The sequence below is a fragment of the Pongo pygmaeus genome, chromosome 19 (genome assembly GCF_028885625.2).
Source record: "Pongo pygmaeus isolate AG05252 chromosome 19, NHGRI_mPonPyg2-v2.0_pri, whole genome shotgun sequence".
Taxonomy (NCBI): Eukaryota; Metazoa; Chordata; class Mammalia; order Primates; family Hominidae; genus Pongo; species Pongo pygmaeus.
In genome coordinates, this window is record NC_072392.2 from 19,963,565 (window position 1) to 19,986,120 (window position 22,556).

Genomic DNA, 22,556 nt, shown 5'->3' on the forward strand with positions numbered 1-22,556 from the left:
GGAGTGCAATGGCACAATCTCTGGCTCACCACAACCTCCACCTCCTGGGTTCAAGCCATTCTCCTGCCTCAGCCTCCTGAGCAGCTGGGATTTCAGGCATGTGCCACCACACCCAGCTAATTTTGTATTTTTAGTAGAGACGGGGTTTCTCCATGCTGTTCAGGGTGTCTGAAACTCTCAGCCTCAGGTCATCTGCCTGCCTCGGCCTCCCAAAGTGCTGGGATTACAGGCATGAGCCACTGTGCCCAGCCCCCCATCTTTATTCTTAATAAGAATAATTATTCAAGCACAGCACATTGAGTTTTTATTTTTGACATTAATTTAATATGCTATAGCTTTAACTGTAATTATCTTTTCTTTTTCATTTGTATTTTCACTGCTCTGTATTGAGAATAATGTTCAAATTGCTTATTTTGGCATATAATGTCTCTTAGATGCAACCTCTCTTTTGTTTCTTTACATTCTATTTACAATGATATTCATTAAATATTGTGCATTTTTCACAGTGGCTTATGCCTGTAATCCCCACACTTTGGGAGGCCAAGACAGGCAGATTGCTCATGCCAAGGAGTTTGACACTAAGCTGGGCAACATGGAAAACCCCATCTCTACAAAAAATACAATAAATCAGCTGGGCCTGGTGGCATTCACCTGTAGTCTCAGCTACTCAGAAGGTTGAAGGACGAGGATCTCTTGAGCCCAGGAGGCCAAGACTGCAGTTAGCCATGATCGCACCTCTGCACTCCAGCCTAGGCAATAGAGCAAGACCCCACCCCCTTCGCACTCCCGAACCCACGCCAAACACATATGCATTTCATAGTTCCTTGGCTTGGCACATGCATTTCTCTACTTCAGAAGGCCTTAGCTGAGGATGGGGGTGGGGGGTGCTGTTCTTAGAGCCACCGCTGACCTGGACCCCAGGGCCAAGCATCTCCCAAGGCCTTCCTTGGCATGGGCATGTTCTCTTCTTCCCTCGCCCTGTCAAATGTTGGCATTCCCTACAGACTTGTTCTAGGCCTTGCATTTCACTCAAACCCAAGTGCTCTCTGGGTTCTCATCCACTCTCCTAAGTTTTCAGTGACATTTACACACTGTCTGGTGAATTCCAAATAGGTATCCTCCTCACAGCATCTGAGTTCTGAGACCCCCAGGCACTGCCCTAGGTCCACCCTGCGCCTCTCTCACTGGGATGTTGCTCATCTCGAGGCCCTTCTTTTCTGCCGGCTTTTTTTTTTTTTTTTTTTTTGAGACGGAGTCTTGCTCTGTTGCCCAGGCCAGAGTGCAGTGGTGCCATATCTGCTCCCGGGTAGCTGGGATTGCAGGCACGTGCCACCACTCTGCCTCCCAAGTTCATGCCATTCTCCTGCCTCAGCCTCCCAAGTAGCTGGGACTACAGGTGCCTGCCACCATGCTCGGCTAATTTTTTCTATTTTTAGTAGAGACAGGGTTTCACCATGTTAGCCAGGATGGTCTTGATCTCCTGACCTCGTGATCTGCCTGCCTGAGCCTCCGAAAGTGCTGGGATTACAGGTGTGAGCCACCGTGCCCCGCCTTAAACTGCTATTTTTAAATACCAGACATTGTTACCAGACTTTGTGCTTTTTTTTTTTTTTTCAATTATACTTTAAGTTCTGGGATACATGTGCAGAACATGCAGGTTTGTTACACAGGTATATACATGCCATGGTGGTTTCCTCACCCATCAACCCGTCATCTACATTAGGTATTTCTCCTAATGCTATCCCTCCCCTAGCCCCCACTGTCAGGCCCCAGTGTGTGATGTTCCCTCCCTGTGTCCATGTGTTCTCATTATTCAACTCCCACCTATGAGTGAGAACACGCAGTGTTTGGTTTTCTGTTCCTGTGTTAGTTTGCTGAGAATGATGGTTTCCAGCTTCATCCATGTCCCTGCAAAGGACATGAACTCATCCTTTTTTATGGCTGCATAGTATTCCATGGTGTGTATGTGCCACATTTTCTTTATCTAGTCTCTCATTGATTGTTACCAGACTTTGAAGCCTGAAATGACCTATGATGACTGAAAGACCTCAGAGTTGGACAATAAGACCAGTGACTGAGAACACAAAGGCATCTCTAACAAGTAACATTGTTGTCTCACAAGCACTTAAAATTTAACAAGTCCCAACTTGCTTTCTTCACCTGGCTCGCACACCCCTAAGCCTACTCTTCCTTCCCTGTTCCTTGTCTCTGTTAGTGGTTCTGTCATTCACCAGGAACTTACACTAGAGACTTGGGAGTCATCCTTGACACATCCAGTAAATAGCAAATTCTGAATACTTTATCTCCAAATTATACTCAACTGCATTTCATTCTCTCTAGCTCCACTCACCCACTTAATGCAAATCTGCACTCGCCTCGCTTTCTGCAATTGCTTTCTTATTGTAGGTCTCCCTGTCTCTGCACTCAGTAGTACATTATTTTCTCCACATTGCTACTAAGTTACCTTTGAAAAATACAAATTAGATATAATTGATTGCTTGTTTACAACATTCGGCAGCTTTCCATTGCTTCTAAGATAGCACACACTTTTCAGCAAGGTTCACCATCTCACCTCATGCCAGCCTTCGCTGCACCTCCTCCTGCCTCCTCCCCACCAGGCCTTCTTTCGGTCCACTGAGCCACACTCTCTTCTCACCCGTTGCATGTGAGTTTACCTGCTGAAAATATTTCTTCCCATTTTTTCCACCTGTCTGTTTACATCCCACCATTCAAGTCTCTGCTTAGATATGACTCCTTGGAGATGCATTTCCTGACCTCTAGTCTCAATTTGGATTCTCCCTGTTAAGTTGCTGTTCAGTTGTGTCGGCTAACTTGAGGATTTCTTGAACCACGATTGGGCACTTTCTGATGCATATTTGTAAATGTTATGTGAAGGTAGATTGGTGTGTTAAGATTGCCTTGTTTCTTTGCACTCTTGCTTTCTGGACACTTTCAAGAAAGGAGAGACTTTTTCTGCCTACTTCTTCCATTCTGAGCTGTAAATTGTCACTGTAGTTTCTAGGATTTTAGGATGTTTCCTGTGAAATACACTCCTTCCTCATAGAAGTAAGAAAGTGTGGGAGCAATGTCCGCTCAGTGAGGGCAGGGCCAGGCCTGTCCTGTTCACTGTTTTCTCCCAGCCTCCAGCACAGTGAGTGATACCCAGAAGGGGCTGCATCAATGTTAATGGAATGAAGCTGTGCTTGTGGAATGATCAGAATTGAGTCAAGCAAAAAGCAGATGGGGAAAATAGTCTTTTAATTTAAAAAACTATATTATTACTATCCTTGACAAAGCAGAATTTCAAGAAGACTGTCTATATCAAAACCAATCTTTTATATTATACACAGGAATATATGGCCAGGAACAGAAATATTGATCTATTCTTTATGTAATATATATTCCAATGAAAGCCATCAGTGGAGTGTACTGAATTATACAATATGGAGGTCAAAAAGGATAATTTATTATGTGAGGTTCTCAACAAAATAGGGAACTCAACTTTCAGATCAAAGATGGCAAACTATCTGCCTATGAGCGGTTCTCACCATGGCCACCTGAAAACAATCAGAGCCAGGCTCAGTAACCACAGCTGGAGGATTCTGCAGTGCATGCGGCGGCAAACGCCTTCCACAAAGGGCAGCCAGCAAGTATTTTAGGTATTATCTTGTTTTCATGTTTGTTTTTTTAACAACCCTTTACAAATTAGCTCTCAGGGCTGTACAGCGACAGGCTTCAGAATGATGCGAATAATTTCAGATGAGCAGCCTAATACTCCATACTTCTAAAAAAAAATTCCTGAATTTTATCTGTTCTTTTTTAACCCCCAAATTGAGCTTAAATTCATTGTCATTTAAGATTTTAGTTAAACCACTAGGGCTATGACAAGGTATATTTTTGAAGTGGTTTTGTTACACTTATGGTGCTTCCTATCTGTATTCAATTTTGGTCATCCTATAAGCTTAAATCTGTCAACATATTGAATATGCCTTATAAATATAATTTGATGTTGAGGATATGGTTAATTGTTCTAGGTACAAGTGGTAGAAGCCACATTAGAGAGAAAGTCAAAGCATTAGGATCAAAGGTTTTAAGGCCATTATTTTGTGTCTCAGTTACCCAACAAAAATTTTACTAGTCCATTTTGCCTGAAGGGAACATTTCAGAAAATGTAATTTAGGTGCTTCAAAGCAGTGGTTCTCAAAAAATATAGTCACCTGACCAGTGCTTCAGCAATCTGGGTTTAACAAACACATCAGGAACTCTCATGCAAAGAGGATCAGTATAACCATTACCCAGCTATAGTGGCAACAGGGGAGCCGAGGGCAGAAACCTTTTGACCAAATTAGCCTTGGCAAAATCATTCGTGGAAAAGAAATTTCTTGTTAGCTACCTGCCAAAATAAGCCTTAATTATAATTCTGGCTTTCAGTGACATACATAGAGATACACTGTACTCCTAAAATGTGAAAGTACTTAGATAAGACTTCATTTGAATTTGACAGAGTTATGTTTTTGTCAGGCATGTTCATTTAATTATTCAATAAAATAAGTTAGTTTACATGATTGTTAGCATGCAGTGTTGGTGTATTATACCCTGGGTATAAATCAAACTTCTGAATTTGACAGAGATTGCTGCATAAAATGTGTTACTTCGAGTTGTAAACATAAATATTGTACTGTAAATATTTTAATCTGAATGAATTACATGTTCATGTATTCATTAGCCATAACATGTTTTTTGAAATTAAATAAGCAATGTCATATTACTGGCTTGAAAGACCTCAGCTTCACATTTTTTGTTTTTTTCTTGCACCTAGATTGATTACACATGTTTGTTGTTGGTGGTGGTGGTGGTGGTGGGTTTTTGTTTTTGTTTTTTTTTTTAATGGAGATAGAGTTTCGCTCTGTCACCAGCCTGGAGTGCACTGGTGTGATCTTGGCTCACCACAACCTCCAACTCTGTGGTTCAAGCCATTCTCCTGCCTCAGCCTCTCGAGTAGCTGGGATTACAGGCACATGCCTCACACATGTATTTTTAAAGGACAATTATAACTTTTTTACAGCTTGTGAAATATGAAAAATGGCCAGACGTGGCCTGGTGCAGTGGCTCATGCCCATAATCCCAGCACTTTGGGAGGCCGAGGTGGGTGGATCATGAGGTCAGGAGATTGAGACCATCCTGTCTAACACAGTGAAACCCTGTCTCTACTAAAAATACAAAAAAGTTAGCCGGGTGTGGTGGCGGGCGCCTGTAGTCCCAGCTACTCGGGAGGCTGAGGTGGAAGAATGGCATGAACCTGGGAGGTGGAGCTTGCAGTGAGCTGAGATTGTGCCACTGCACTCCAACCTGAGCAACAGAGCCAGACTCCGTCTCAGAAAAAAAAAAAAAAAAAAGGAAAAGAAAAAAAAATGGCCAGGCACAGTGGCTCAGACCTGTAATCCCAGCATTTTGGGAGGCTGAGGTGGGCGGATCACGAGGTTAGGAGTTTGAGACCAGCCTGGCCAACAAGGTGAAACCCTGTCTCTACTAAAAATACAAAAATTAGCTGGGCATGGTGGCGCATGCCTGCAATCCCAGCTACTCAGGAGGCTGAGGCAGGAGAATCACTTGGACTCAGGAGGTGGAGGTTGCAGTGAGCTGAGATCACGCCACTGCTCTCCAGCCTAGGCAACAGAGCGAGTCTCAGTCTCAAAAAAAAACAAAAAAAGAAAAAAAGAAAAAGAAAAATATGAGCGATTTTTCCTGTATGATAAGAATTCCTTTGTGCCTATATTCTGTCTGTAATTGGTTTGGACTGATCTTTTTATATTCATGATAAAATGCAACTTTTTAATATAGGCTAATGCAAGTGACCTTGACATTGAAAAGGTAGACATTATGAGAAAGTTCAGAGAATAAGGCAGTGACCAGCTGCAGCAGAACTTCCTTCATAAGCTCTTGAGGCACATCACAAGATAGGTGTGCCTTTTCGTGCTGTGGGTCAGCCAAGATGCTAAGAAAAGGAACTTGCTCATTTACTGGAGACCCTGTCATATGAATTTACAGCAGTATTTAGTGAACTGAGGGTGCCCATGTGGGATTTTTATGGCCAGACAAAAGCATATTCAAGTGGGTGCTCAAGTGAGAATTGTTAAAAGTCAAACCAATGGGAGCAAAGACACAACATACCAGAATCTCTGGGACACATTTAAAGCAGTGTGTAGATGGAAATTTATAGCACTAAATGCCCACAAGAGAAAGCAGGAAAGATCTAAAATTGACACCCTAACATCACAATTAAAAGAACTAGAGAAGCAACAGCAAACACATTCAAAAGCTAGCAGAAGGCAAGAAATAACTAAGATCAGAGCAGAACTGAAGGAGATAGAGACACAAAAAACCCTTCAAAAAATCTATGAATCCAGGAGCTGGTTTTTTGAAAAGATCAACAAAATTGATTGACTGCTAGCAAGACTAATAAAGAAGAAAAGAGAGAGGAATCAAATAGACGCAATAAAAAAAGATAAAGGGGTTATCACCACCGATCCCACAAAAATACAAACTACCATCAGAGAATACTATAAACACCTCTACACAAATAAACTAGAAAATCTAGAAGAAATGGATAAATTCCTGGACATATACACCCTTCCAAGACTAAACCAGGAAGAAGTTGAATCCCTGAATAGACCAGTAACAGGCTCTGAAATTGAGGCAATAATTAATAGCCTACCAACCAAAAAAAGTCCAGGACCAGACAGATTCACAGTCAAATTCTACCCGAGGTACAAGGAGGAGCTGGTACCATTCCTTCTGAAACTATTCCAATCAATAGAAAAAGAGGGAATCCTCTTTAACTCATTTTAGGAGGCCAGCATCATCCTGATACCAAAGCCTGCCAGAGACACAACAAAAAAAGAGAATTTTAGACCAATATCCCTGATGAACATCGATGCAAATATCCTCAATAAAATTCTGGCAAACCGAATCCAGCAGCACATCAAAAAGCTTATCCACCATGATCAAGTGGGCTTCATCCCTGAGATGCAAGGCTGGTTCAACATACGCAAATCAATAAACGTAATCCAGCATATAAACAGAACCAAAGACAAAAACCACATGATTATCTCAATAGATGCAGAAAAAGACTTTGACAAAATTCAACAGCCCTTCATGCTAAAAACTTAATAAATTAGGTATTGATGGGACGTATCTCAAAATAATGAGAGCTATTTATGACAAACCCACAGCCAATATCATACTGAATGGGCAAAAACTGGAAGCATTCCCTTTGAAAACTGGCACAAGACAGGGATGCCCTCTCTCACCACTCCTATTCAACGTAGTGTTGGAAGTTCTGGCCGGGGCAATCAGGCAGGAGAAAGAAATAAAGGGTATTCAATTAGGAAAAGAGGAAGTCAAATTGTCCCTGTTTGCAGATGACATGATTGTATATCTAGAAAACCCCATCGTCTCAGCCCAAAATCTCCTTAAACTGATAAGCAACTTCAGCAGTCTCAGGATACAAAATCAATGTGCAAAAATCACAATCATTCTTATACACCAATAGCAGACAAACAGAGAGCCAAATCATGAGTGAACTCCCATTCGCAATTGCTTCAAAGAGAATAAAATACCTAGGAATCCAACTTACAAGGTATGTGAAGGACCTCTTCAAGGAGAACTACAAACCACTGCTCAATGAAATAAAAGAGGACATAAACAAATGGAAGAACATTCCATGCTCATGGATAGGAAGAATCAATATCATGAAAATGGCCATATTGCCCAAGGTAATTTACAGATTCAATGCCATCCCCATCAAACTACCAATGACTTTCTTCACAGAATTGGAAAAAACTACTTTAAAGTTCATATGGAACTAAAAAAGGGCCCGCATTGCCAAGACAATCCTAAGCCAAAAGAACAAACCTGGAGGCATCACGCTTCCTGACTTCACTGTACTACAATTTGGTTACTACAATAACCAAAACAGCATGGTACTGGTACCAAAACAAAGATATAGGCTAATGGAACAGAACAGAGCCCTCAGAAATAATATCACACATCTACAACCATCTGATCTTTGACAAACCTGACAAAAACAAGAAATGGGGAAAAGATTCCATATTTAATAAATGATGCTGGGAAAACTGGCTGGCCATATGTAGAAAGCTGAAACTGGATCCCTTCCTTACACCTTATACAAAAATTAATTCAAGATGGATTAAAGACTTAAATGTTAGACCTAAAACCATGAAAACCCTAGAAGAAAACCGAGGCAATACCATTCAGGACATAGGCATGGGCAAGGACTTCATGTCTGAAACACCAAAAGTGATGGCAACAAAAGCCAAAATTGACAAATGGGATCTAATTAAACTAAAGAGATTCTGCACAGCAAAAGAAACTACCATCAGAGTGAACAGGCAACCTACAGAATGGGAGAAAATTTTTGCAATCTACCCATCTGACAAAGGGCTAATATCCAAAATCTACAAAGAACTTAAACAAATTTACAAGAAAAAATCAAACAATCCCATCAAAAAGTGGGCAAAGGACATGAACAGACACTTCTCAAAAGAAGACATTTATGTCTTCTAATAAAAATACAAAAATTAGCCGGGAGTGGTGGCATGCACCTGTAATCCCAGCTACTTGGGAGGCTGAGACAGGAGAATCACTTGAACCCAGGAGGCAGAGGTTGCAGTGAGCCGAGATGGCTCCATTGCACTCCAGCCTGGGCAACAAGAGCGAAACTCCATCTCAAAAAACAAAAAAAAAAGGTAGATGATGCATATGTTAATTAGCTTGATTTAGTCATTCCACAGTGTATACTTATATCAAAATATCATGTTGTATACCATAAACATATATAACTTTTACTTGTCGATTATAAATTAATGTCAGTTCAAAACTAATTTAATTACATTAATTAAAGAAATAATAAGTTATAAATTAATTATTCAATGGGCACGAATAAACATTTTTCAAAGGAGTTACACAAATAAATGGCCAATGAGCACATGAAAAGATCCTCAACATTATTAGTCATTAGGGAAATTCAAATCAAAACCACAATGAGAAACCACTTTACACTCATTAGAGTGACTACTATTTTTAAAAGAAAACAGAAAATTTTGTTCTTTTTTATGGCTGAGTTGTATTCCATGGTGTATATATACCACGTTTTCTTTATCTACTCACTGGCCGATGGGCACTTAGGTTGGTTCCCTATCTTTGCAATTGTGAATTGTGCTGCAATAAACATACACGTGTAGGTGTCTTTTTCATATAATGACTTCTTTTCCTTTGGGCAGATACCCAGTAGTGGGATTGCAGGATCAAATGGTAGATCTACTTTTAGTTCTTTAAAAAATCTCCATACTGTTTTCCATAGAGGTTGTACTAATTTACATTCCCACTGGCAACGTATAAGCGTTCTCTTTTCACTACATTTAGGCCTACATCTGTTGTTTTTGACTTTTTAATTATGGCCATTCTTGCAGAAGTAAGATGCTAACTGGCATAGTTGCTCTTTTAAATAATATGGTGATTCTTCAAAAAAATTTAACCTAGAAATATGACATGAAATAGCAATTCCACTTCTGGGTATATAGTCAATAGAACTGAAAGCAGGAATTTGAACAGATATCTGTACACCAGTGTTTATAGCAACATTATCATAACAGCCAAAAGGTGGAAGCAATCCAAGTGTCCATCAATGGATAAATGAATAAACAAAATGTGTTATATACATACAATGAAATCTCATTCAGCTTTAAAAAGGAAGGAAATTCTGACATGTGCTACAACATGGATTAACCTTGAAGACATCATGCTAAGTAAAATAAGCCAGTCACAAAAGGACAAATATTGAATGATTCCACTTATAAGAGGTTTCTAGGCTACTGAAGTTCATAGGCAGGAAGTATAATGGTTGTTTCCAGAGACTGTAAGTAGGGAGGAATGAGATGTTATTTTTAATGGTAGAGTTTTGGTTGAGGAAGATTAAAAAATTCTGGAGATGGATGATGTTGATGGTTGCACAACCATGGAAATATACTTAATGCCACAAAACTTTACACTTAAAAATTATTAAGGGCCGGGCATGGTGGCTCACACCTGTAATCCCAGCACTTTGGGAGGCTGAGGCAGGTGGATCACTTGAGGTCAGGAGTTCGAGACCAGCCTGGCCAACATGGTAAAACCCCGTCTCTAGTAAAAATATGAAAAATTAGCCGGGTGTGGTGGTGCGTGTGTGTAGTCCCAGCTACTCAGAAGGCTGAGGTAGGAAAATCTCTTGAACCCGGGAGGCAGAGGTTGCAGTCAACTGAGATCGCACCACTGCACTCCAGCCTGGGCAACAGAGTAAGATTCTGTCTCAGAAAAAGAAAAAAAATTATTAAAATGGTAAATTTTACATTATGTGTATTTTTTCACAATAAAAAAGAAGTACATAATAAGCAAATAGGTTTATGACAAGGGTGAGAAGACAATTCAATGAAGAAACAATAGACTTTTCAATAAATGGTGCTAAGATAACTGAAAATTCATATGCAAAAGAATGAAGTTAGACCCTACCTCATACCACACATGAGAATGAAACTAGAGGCCTAAATGTAAGAGCTAAAACTACAAAACTCTTAGAAGAAATATTAGAGTAAATCTTCATGACCTTGGATTAGGCAATGGTTTCTTAGATATGACACCAAAAGCACAAATGACAAAAGAATAGATAAATTGGACTTCATCAAAATTTAAAGTTTTTATGCTTCAACAGATATCATTAAAAATGTGCAAAGACACCCTGCAAATGGATTTAAAAAACACTTGTAAGCCAGCTATCTGATAAGGGACTTGTATCTAGAATATATAAAGAACTCTTGCAATTCCACAATAAAAAGACAATCCGGTTTTTTAAGTGAGCAATGGATTTGAACAGGTATTCTCCAAAGAAGATACACAAATGGCCAATAAGCACATGAAAAGATGTTCAAAGTCATTAGTCACTAGGGAACTACAAATCAAAACCACAATGATACACCACATCATACCCTCTAGAATGACTGTAATTTAAAAGATGGACAATCATAAGTGTTGGTTAGGATGTGAAGAAATTGCAACCTTTATGTCGTTGGTGAGAATCTAAAATGGTGCAGCCACTTTGAAAAGCAGTCTAACAGTTCCTCCAAAAGTTCAGTGTATAATCCCAAAATGTTACCATATGATTCAGCAATTTCACTCTAGTTATATATCCGAAAGAAAGGAAAACACATGTTTACACAATAACATGGAAATGAGTGTTCACAGCAGCTTAATTCCTAATAGCCAAAAAATGGAAACAACCCAAATGCCCATCAACTGTGAATGTATAAACGAAATGTGATATTTCCATACAATGAACTATTCAAGGCTGGGCATGGTGGCTCATGCATGTAATCCCAGCACTTTGGGAGGCTGAGGTGGGAGGATCACTTCAGTCCAGGAGTTCAAGACCAGCCTGGGCAACATAGATAGAACTCATCTCTACCACTGAACCCACCCATGCACCAAGAGAACTCATCTCTACCAAGAAAAAAAAAAAAAATTAGCCAGGCATGGTGGCGCACACCTGTGGTCCCAGCTACTCAGGAGGCTGAGGTGGGAGGATCACTTGAGCCTAGGAGGTCATCAAGGCTTCAGTGAGCTGTGATTGCAGCACTGCATTTCAGCCTGAATGACAGAGCAAGACCCTGTCTTGAGAAAAAAAAAAAGAAAAAGAAAGAAAAGAAAAGAAAGATTCTACAAATTAAAAACTATCCATGAGTCTGTATTGATGCAAATAAATAACTAAATATATAATATGTAAGTGAGAAAGAATAGCTTTCTTTTAGAATTACAGTTACAAATGTAGAAAGAAAAGGGGAAATATAAAATAAAAAAACTGTTGCACAGTAGTAACTGTTGCAGTCAATATGGATGCTAACATTAGTGCATGCCAGTTTGAGGAGAAACAAAATACTTGCATAATCTGACAGCATTGACCTCAAGATTATATATATACCTCCGAGGCTCAAGCGATTCTCCCGCCTCAGCCCCCCAAGTAGCTTGGACTACAGGCACATGCCACCACGCCGGGCTAATTTGGGAGGTGGTTTGTTTGTTTGTCTTGAGGGGAGGTTGGTATGTTTTGTAGAGACAGGGTTTTGTCGTGTTGACTAGTTGCCCAGGCTGCTCTCAAACGCCTGTGCTCAAGTGATCCACCCACCTCGATCTCCTAAAGTGCTGGGATTACAGGCATGAGCCACCCCTCCTGGCCCCGAGACATATCATATTTACAAATGAGAAAATCATGGCTTTACAGCAGAGAAACTCAGCAGACGCCACATTAACGGAGTGATCAAGGTCCCACCATCAGTATTGAGATACACGACCTTCACCTCCTGATAGGTGCTATGGGGGGCACATAATTTCACTTGGGGAGGGCAGGAAAGGGCTTGAGAAAAAAAGGAGATGTAGCTGGAATCACCAGAAGATTGAAAGTGACACAGACATCAGCCAAATTATAATGTTGATGGATGCACGTGTGGGTGATAAAACTACAAAGGAAAGCAAAGAAGCAGTTACGGTGAGTCAGGAGGGCAATTGCTGTGCCAGGAGGAAAGGAGTTATGTTTGGTACCTGCTGGCTCTGCGGATGGCTGGCAAGTTCTGGTTCTTGACCCAGCCAGTGGTCACAAGTGTGTTCACGTTATGATAATCTGTGAAGCTATATTTTTATTTTAGACCGTTTTCTGTAACTGCGAGATACTTTACAATAATGAACTTTAACATACATAGGTGGACATTTATGCACACCTGAGGGGAAGGAAATCTGGAAAGAAATACATCAAAATGCTTACAGTGGGTAATGAGATTATTTGTTTTAAATTTTATTACACATTTCTATGACGTCCACCTTTTCAAAAATAAGTTTTAGTTTTATTACTTGGGGAAGGGCGCGGGCCAGGACAGAGTGTTCTGTTTTTATACTAAGTTACAAAGTCATTTCCTAAGTGTGACTGCAGAGACACCCTTTCCGCCTTTAATCATTTCAGTGGGCACAGGAACTCCTGGGGGGCGAGCATCCTCACTGGGACGGGGATAAGCCCCCCACCGGGCCCCCGCTCTCCCCGGGATTTGTGGTCCTTGGAGACAGCCACCTGGGCCGCTCCGGGACCATCGCAGAGAGACGGGCCGCCCCGCCCCGTCGGCCTCTGGGTCCCCGACAAGCCCTCCTGAAGCTCGACCTTCCCGCGGCGGCCGCAGCGCATGTCCGGCGGATGGTGGAGGCGGTGATGCACATCTCACAGCAGATGGAGAGCGAGTGCCCTCACCCTGGCGCCTGGTGACCTCTCGGCTGCTGGGTGCCTCCGAAATCCTGCACAATTCTGCCCTCCGCCTGGTGTCTGCACTGCTTTTCGGTGTCACCTGAAATTCACACGAAAAGTAAAAGATCTACAGAAGGAAGTGACAGGGATGTGCAGGACCAAAGAGCCTTAAAGGATCAAAAGGGCATCTGCTACTGCGACGTGGTGGCCCAATGGGAGCACGTCTGACTCCAGATCAGAAGGTTGCGTGTTCAAGTCACACCGACGTCATACGTGCCCCATTTCCTACCAACCCTTGAGCCATTTGCAACCTCATTTGCCGAGACAGCCGGACGTTTCTCCTTCCGGCTGTCTCGACAAATAAGATTAGTAAGAGGCTTTTCCTTCAGAGAAGGAGGGTGACAGCATCAACGTCAAATTATTTATGAAACTGGGCATAACCCCCCGCCCTCTGCTCCTCCGCCACAAAAAACAAGATTCAACAAAACAAGAAGACCTTAACAGTACGTTAGAAAACAGGGTAAGGACAAAAGCAGGTCACAGAAAATTAAATATTAATTCTTTTAAAATATATGAAAAGAAACAGGCCGGGCACGGTAGCTCACGCCTGTAATCCCAGCATTCTGGGAGGCGGAGGTGGGCGGATCACCTGAGGTCGGAGTTAGAGACCAGCCTGGCCAACATGGTGAAACCCCATCTCTACAAAAATAAAAAAATTAGCTAGGCATGGTGGTGCGTGCCTGTAATCCCAGCTACTCGGGAGGCTGAGGCGGGAGAATCGCTTGAACCTGGGAGGTGGTGGTGCAGTGAGCCGAGATTGCACCACTGCACTCCAGTGTGGGTGACAGAACAAGACTGTCTCCAAATAAAAAAAAAAAAAGAAAAGAAAGAAGAAAGCAAGAAAGAAAAGGAAGGAAGGAAGGAAAGAAAGAAAAGAAAGAACTTTCATGATAAGAGAAGTGCAAATTTAAATTTAAATTTGAACAAATTATGCATATGAGGTTTGCATGGTCAAAAAGTTTATGCTAAATTGTATTACTCTCACCTTTAAAGTTGAGACACAAGCTCAGGAACAGAGGCTATTAAAATAATTATAAAAGAATATTTCTCACTCAGCCACTTTAGGAAAGTTTTTGGTATGCTTTTCAATATTGCTTCTGTTCCTTTTGTTGTAGACTTTTTCCAGAAATGCCGTTTACGCTCCATATGACAGATAGTTATCCCCAGATGGGTGGATAGTCATGATTCTCTCCACTCTGCATCTATAATCTCCTCACAAATTGTTTCCTCCATTTACACCTTTTCTCTGCCTTTTTTTTTTTTTTTTTTTTTTTTTGAGACAGAGTCTCACTCTGTCACCAGGCCGGAGTGCAGTGGTGTGATCTCAGCTCACTGCAACCTCTGCGTCTCTGGTTCAAGCGATTCTTCAGCCTCAGCCTCCCGAGTAGCTGGGATTACAGGCACGCACCACCACGCCTAGCTAATTTTTTTATTTTTGTAGAGATGGGGTTTCACCCTGTTGGCCAGGATGGTCTCGATCTCCTGAACTCGTGATACACCCACCTTGGCCTCCCAAACTGCTGGGATTACAGACATGAGCCACCGTGCCCAGCCCTTTTCTCTGCATTTTAGGGCATCTTCTCAGGTTTGCTCACCGTCTGGGGTTCCATTTCTTGCAACTTCAGTTACGCTCTTTAAACCAAATGCATTGTCATTCTGCCACTGCAATTTTAGTTTCCTATGGTTGTGTCTGTGTTTTATTCTCCACTCTTTTAAACTAAGCCAGTTGCTCCCTCAGGCTTTTTTTTTGAAAAATGGACTTATTTTGTAGAACAGTTTTAGGTTCACAGCAAAATTGAGTACAGGGTACAGAGATTTCCCTTACACCTCATGCCCCTACACATACACAGCCTCCTTCATTGTCAACATCCCCACCAAAGTGGTATATTTGCTACAATTGGTGAACCTACATTGACACATCATTATCACCCAAAGTCCATAGTTTACATGATGGTTCATTCTTAGTGTTGTACATTCTATGGGTTTGAACAAATGTGTAACATGTATTCACCAATATAGTATCTCACAGAGTAGTTCCACGGCCCTAAAAACCCCTGTGTTCTCCCTGTTCATCTCTACCTCCCCCAACCCCTAGCTACCACTGATCTTTTTACTGTCTCCATAATTTTGCCTTCTCCAGAATGTCACATAGTTGGAGTCATACTGTATGTAGCTTTTTTCGATTGGCTCCTTTAACTCACTAATAGGCATTTAGGGTCTCTCCATGTGTTTCCATGTCTTTGTGATAACTCATTTCTTCTTAGTACTGAATACCATGCCATCATTTCTTTCAGCATCTCCTCCTGAAGGATCTTGCTCAATCACTTACTGGCTCTCCCACGTCTTCAATATTATCTCCAGGGATTCTCTTCCGCAGCCTGGAAACATGTACAAATCTCTCTAGGGCAAAGAATCCTTGTCTTAGTTCATTTGTGCTGCTATAATAAAATACCTGAGGCTGATTAATTTATTTTTAAAAAGAGGTGTTTATTTCTCTCAGATCTGGAGCCTAGTAAGCCCTAGATCAAGGCACTGGCAGATTTAGTCCCTGTTGAAGGCTTGGTCTCTGCTTCGAGATGATGCCTTCTTCCTGCGTCCTCACATGCAGAAAGAGATGGAAGGGCAAAAGGGCCAGGCAGCTCTCTGAAGCCTCTATTATAAGGGCATTAATCCTGTCCATCAGGGTGAGTTCTCATGGCCTAATCACCTCCCAGAAGTCCCACCTCTTAGTACCATCACTGTGGGATTTAAGTTCCAACATATGAATTTTGGAGGAACACATGCATTCAAACCATAGCAATCCCTTTTTACTCTAGCTCAAGCTGCCATTTGTTTTTCTTACTATCTTTTTGTCATGTCCATGTCAGAATCCCTGAAAGTATGAATAAGGGTTCTACAGACAAGGGGTATATGTGTGTGTGTGTGTGTGTGTGTGTGTGTGTGTATGTGTGTGTGTGTGTGTTCCTGCTTCCTGTTCACTTGAGTGAGGGTCAAATCCCTTCATAGATCAATTAGCTGCAGAATAGGTTGCAGACCCAGCTCCTGTCCCCATCTCCAGTGTCAAGGAGGCTTTCCCCTAGGTTAAGTCAGTTCTATTGCAGTGGTATTTACCCACCCCACCCCTGGTGGTTCCCTTGATGTTGTGAACCAGTGAAATACAGTGAACAACAACCATTAAATCAGAACCAAACATCAGGGATGGCACACTTCAGCATGAGTTGTAATTTGAATGTTTTCAATGGATCATGCCTGCCTAGCTAGGACAGAAAACAACACCTTCTCATTCATTCAAATCCCTTATAATTAACTTTTAATTTAATGCCAAAGAAAAGCTTGGAAATCCTTTAGATTCTTCCACCTTTCAAGAATTTTACATTCAAAATATTTTGGTAGAAATTAGGTCTATGCGCATTTATGCAGCCAACAGACACATGAAAAGATGCTCATCATCACTGGCCATCAGAGAAATGCAAATCAAAACCACAATGAGATACCATCTCACACCAGTTAGAATGGCAATCATTAAAATATCGGGAAACAACAGGTGCTGGAGAGGATATGGAGAAATAGGAACACTTTTACACTGTTGGTGGGACTGTAAACTAGTTCAGCCATTGTGGAAGACAGTGTGACAATTCCTCAAGGATCTAGAACTAGAAATACCATTTGACCCAGCCATCCCATGACTGGGTATATACCCAAAGGATTATAAATCATGCTGGTATAAAGACACATGCACATGTATGTTTATTGCGGCACTATTCACAACAGCAAAGACTTGGAACCAACCCAAATGTCCATCAATGATAGACTGGATTAAGAAAATATGGCACATATACACCATGGAATACTATGCAGTCACAAAAAGGATGAGTTCATGTCCTTTGTAGGGACATGGATGAAGCTGGAAACCATCATTCTGAGCAAACTATCGCAAGGACAGAAAACCAAACACTGCATATTCTCACTCATAGGTGGGAATTGAACAATGAGACCACTTGGACAGAGGTTGGGGAACACCACACACTTGGGTCTGTCATGGGGTAGGAGGAGGGGGGAGGGATAGCATTAGGAGATATACTTAATGTAAATGACGAGTTAATGGGTGCAGCACACCAACACGGCACATGTATACATATGTAACAAACCTGCACATTGTGCACATGTACTCTAGAACTTAAAGTATAATAACATATATAAATAAATAAAAATAAATAAAAGAAAAAATCTCTGAAGGTTTGGAAACAAACTGGATGGAGCAGATATAGATGAGTGCTAATTTTGACTTCACCCTTAGTCAGTGGCAATAGATGGTCTATTACTCTAATTGTACCCTTTACCTCCTCTAGGACATTTAGAGAGGTCTCCAGGGGGTAGTTACCTTGTTATTTCAATGCAGAGAACAGTAAGTACTTCAGGGAAAATACATGTGAGTATCAATCATGGGGAAAATACTTGAGAGAGTAAAATGTGAATTTGTACATGAAAAAAAAAGTCAATACTGAGGCCAGGCGCGGTGGCTCACGCCTGTAATCCCAGCACTTTGGGAGGCCGAGGTGGGTGGATGATGAGGTCAGGAGAGTGAGACCATCCTGGCCAACATGGCAAAACCCCATCTTTACTAAAATACAAATCAATTAGCCGGGCGTGGTGGTGCGGGCCTGTAGTCCCAGCTACTCGGGAGACTGAGGCAGGGGAAGCGCTTGAATCCCAGAGACGGAGGTTGCAGTGAGCCGAGATTGAGCCATTGCACTCCAGCCTGGCAACAGAGCAAGACTCTGTCTCAAAAATAAGAAAATAAAAAATCAATACTGAATCCCATGTGCTCCTATATTTCTCATCTGTATTTTTAGTTTCCCTTCTAAACTGTAGGAACTGTGACAAAAGGAACTTTGCATGTCAAATGTATATGCTAGCACAGTAGTGAACACAAGGCAGGCCCTTAAATAAGTATTTCTTCTTTATTTTCAGTACCTTACACTAAATTCGGTGGTTGAGATATATATATATATATGTATATATATATAAATCCTGAAAAATAGAATTTTGTGAATCACAGGCAAACATGGTAGACTATAATTCATACAGTCTCAAATATGAAACTAAAAAAGTTTGATAATAATTTAAGTATTTTCTTTGTTTATATTTCTAATCACATCATGAGTTTCTAAATTTATCATTTTCACTGAATACAGAAAAAATGAAAAAAATTGTATTTTGTACAACATATCTATGTACAAATATATGTTGTAGAATTTATAAATAGACAAATGACAGGCAAAATATATACAAAATATTCTGGGCTGGGTGCAGTGGCTCATGCTTGTAATCCCAGCAATTTGGGAGATCAAGGCAGGGGAATCGTTTCAGCCCAGGAGTTCGAGCCCAACCTGGGTAACTTGGTGAAACTCTGTCTCTACAATAAATACAAAAAAATTAGACGTGTGCGTGTGGCACATGCCTGTAGTCCCAGCTGCTGGGGGGTGGAGGTCCCAAGGTGCGAGAATCCCTCGATCCTGGGAGGTTGATGCTGCAGTGAGCCTAGATCACACCACTGCACTCCAGCCTGGGAGACAAAGGGAGACCCTGTAACAACAACAACAACAACAACAACACCACAAAATAATCTGAAAACAGAATTTCTTTCTTTTTTTATGTTTTTTCTCTTATATCTGGCATGCAGCTAATTTCTTTCTTTTTTATTGTATGTATTCATGGTGTACAACATGTTTTAAAGGATGTATACATTGTGGAATGATTAAATCTAGCTAATTTACAAATGTATTACTGCACATAGTTACCACTATTGAGTGATAAGAAAAAGTGTTTTGAGAACACCTAATATCCACTCTCTTGGCACTTTTCAAGAATATATCATAATTAACTATTATAGTCCCCATGCTGTACAAAAGAGATCTTGAACCAAAACTTCTTTCAAAAAAGGAAAACTACGATGGAATTTAGAACTACAAACAGACATAAGTCATTAATCTTTCAGTTTTTATATTAGATATAACACTACAGAGAAGTTATAATATTTATCACAACATTTAGGAAGCTTGCTTTTTTCTTATTTTTAAATTGCCCTTAATAGTAAGAATCATGTATTCTCAGATCTTAGATTCGAATTCTACATTTTTTTTTTTTTTTTTTTTTTTTTGAGACGGAGTCTGGCTCTGTCACCCAGGATGGAGTGCAGTGGCACAATCTTGGCTCAATGCAAGCTCCACCTCCCGGGTTCATGCCATTCTCCTGCCTCAGCCTCCCCAGTAGCTGGGACTACAGGTGCCCGCCACTACGCCCAGCTAATTTTTTGTATTTTTAGTAGAGACGGAGTTTCACCGTGTTAGCCAGGATGGTCTCGAACTCCGATCTCCTGACCTGGTGATCCGCCCGCCTCGGCCTCCCAAAGTGCTGTGATTACAGGCATGTGCAACCATGCCCAGCCCAAATTCTACATTTCTTAAAGAGAAACACAAAGAGGAAAAGCATAAAACATTTTCATACCTGATCCATACAGTCTCGTCACTTCTGAGCAGGGAGAAAAACCTAGACTCAAACCAGGTGAAATGTGCCGATACATACAGAACAGGTTATACACATCATAACTGGGTCCAGGCTGGGATGAACTGGAAAGTTCAAGCTTCTGATCTCCAAAAGATGATCTGGCAGATCCTGAAAGCAAATGTTTCTAAAGTTTAATAACATCCTATTCTTGGAGTTATTAGCCAACAGCTGGTACACCCAAGGCAAAAGAAAAAAATATTTTGTCTCAAGTAACACTAAATCACATGCCTTTGATACCTAGAAACATCAGCACATACTTATGGAGTTCTGTGTGAAGGAGTATTATGCCAGGGATCAGCCATGAAGCCTGCACTTAAGACAGTTTGGTAAGTTTCTGGCATTTTTCTTTGCCCCGTAGACATTTCTATATTTTGTGATCCAAGTTTCCTCTTATTTTTCTACTTATATATAGAACATCTTTCAAATTAAAAGGTTTTTTTGGAGATATATTCTTTTCAAGAAGACACAGAATATTTATTAAAATTCACCAGGTTGAGATACACTAAAAACCTCTCAAATTTAAAAGGATTGAAATCATACAAAGTATGTTTTCTTACTACAGAGCAATTAAGTTGGAAATCAAATTGCAAAAACACTTTATAAATGACATTTATATGGAAACACTAAAGACCAAGAATAACCAAAAACTTAATCTTTAAGAAGAAAAACAAGATTGAAAGATTTGCTCTACTGGGTATTAATAGAATACTGGTAAGTGATAGAAAAAGAGATCAATGGCAAAGAAGAAAAGGCCCAGAAACAGATACCCATTTTATGAACACTTAATTTATAGTTAAGGTGGCACTGCACAAGAAAGGATGGTCTTTTCACTAAAAAGTGATAAGACAACTGGATATCAATATGGAAAAAAATAAGCCTTCGGCCGGGCACGGTAGCTCACGCCTGTAATCCCAGCACTTTGGGAGGCCGAGGCGAGGATCACGAGTTCAGGAGATCGAGACCATCCTGGCTAACACGGTGAAACTCTACTAAAAATACAAAAAATTAGCTGGGCGTGGTGGCAGGCGCCTGTAGTCCCAGCTACTCGGGAGGCTGAGGCAGGAGAATGGTGCGGAACTTGGAGTGAGCCGAGATCACGCCACTGCACTCCAGCCTGGGCGACAGAGTGAGACTCTGTATCAAAAAAATAAATAAATAAAACAACAACAACAACAACAAACAAAAAAATATATATAAGCCTTCATTCAACCAAACATATTCAGAAAAAATTAGTTCCATGGGGATTGTAGATCTAAATTAAATGTTAAAGACAAGCCAATAAAGCTTCCATATTTAAGTCAACTTACATGAAAATTTTCATGGCCTTAGGACCAGGAAGCACTTCTTCTTTTTTTTTTTTAACAAGAATTAATTTCTTAAAATTTACTTAAGGGATTAGAGCTAATATATAATAGAACATTTAATATAAGACTTGGAGTTATATCAACATAAAAATAGCTGTAGTTACAATTAGCACCTGCAATTCACTGCAAAGGTAAAAACACATACTATACTCTAGACAAGCCTTCCAACTGAAGTTAGAGTAGATGGGGTAAAACTGCAAGTGAACAGGAAAAGATTGCACTTAGAAGACAGTGGGACATAGCTAGGATATAAAAGAGACATACCTAATACTAATCACTGCATTGTCCTACTAGCAAATTACACATTTATTTTTAGAGTATATTCAATACATATATACATTGAGACTAGACAATTTTCAGATATCTACCTTTAAACTATCCCTTTGGTTCTAACACATCACATTATGGTATTAATGTAACAGCACTTAAAACCTGTAGTTATCATTCAAAGCTTGTGTTCAAGAGACTAAAAAAAAATCTGTCACTATTGGCCTTAAATGCATCTCATCACAATCCATCATCTTTAATGAAATGGGTAATGAAGTTAAACTACCCAGTTTGTACAAACTATTGACTGAGAAAAAGCCCTTAAAAATTTAGGAACAAATGATGACAGAAGAGCTCACCCTGAGCTGCCACCTTTTAATTTTTAATGCAATGTATATGAGAATATCATGCTAATGCACATACTAGTAGCATGTATGATGGAAAAAATAGGTTAATGCAAAAGATAATACATTTGGCTTTGTAAAGTTTTGTTTTGACTTACATCCATCTGAATTCTGTTTATTGAGTCTGAAAAGGAACTGCTGCAAAAGACCAGTCTAAAGAAGAATCAGGCTATAAGCCTGCTAGTTTATACCTTCTATGAAATCAAGGACAATGCCCAATTTTAGGCTAACCCTAAAACACTTGCCATTTTATGACTCCATATTCTTTCAATTTACAGAAAAGTACAAACTTTTTAAAGCAAGTAATCTTATCAGAGCAATATAATCTAAAAATACCTATAATAGAAAGCTATCCCAGTAAATTTTTTGAACAATTGAACTTTTGTCTTACGTAGCTTATAACTTTGATATTTTATTCATCTCAACAAAATAAAACTTTATTGAAACAAAAGTGTATGGTTTAGGAATATGCTCTTAATAACAACTGAGTAAAATTAGAATGATGTGGACTATAACAGAATGAAGGAAGATCTCTCCTGTTTGATGTACTTGGTCAATATA

The 22,556-nt window shown here is 40.3% G+C and overlaps 1 pseudogene; it reads right to left on the minus strand.

The window, feature by feature from the left end:
- Nucleotides 1-18,537: 18,537 nt before the first annotated feature.
- The window catches only part of LOC134738655 (uncharacterized), a 33,141-nt pseudogene continuing 29,122 nt past the window's right edge, over nt 18,538-22,556 (minus strand).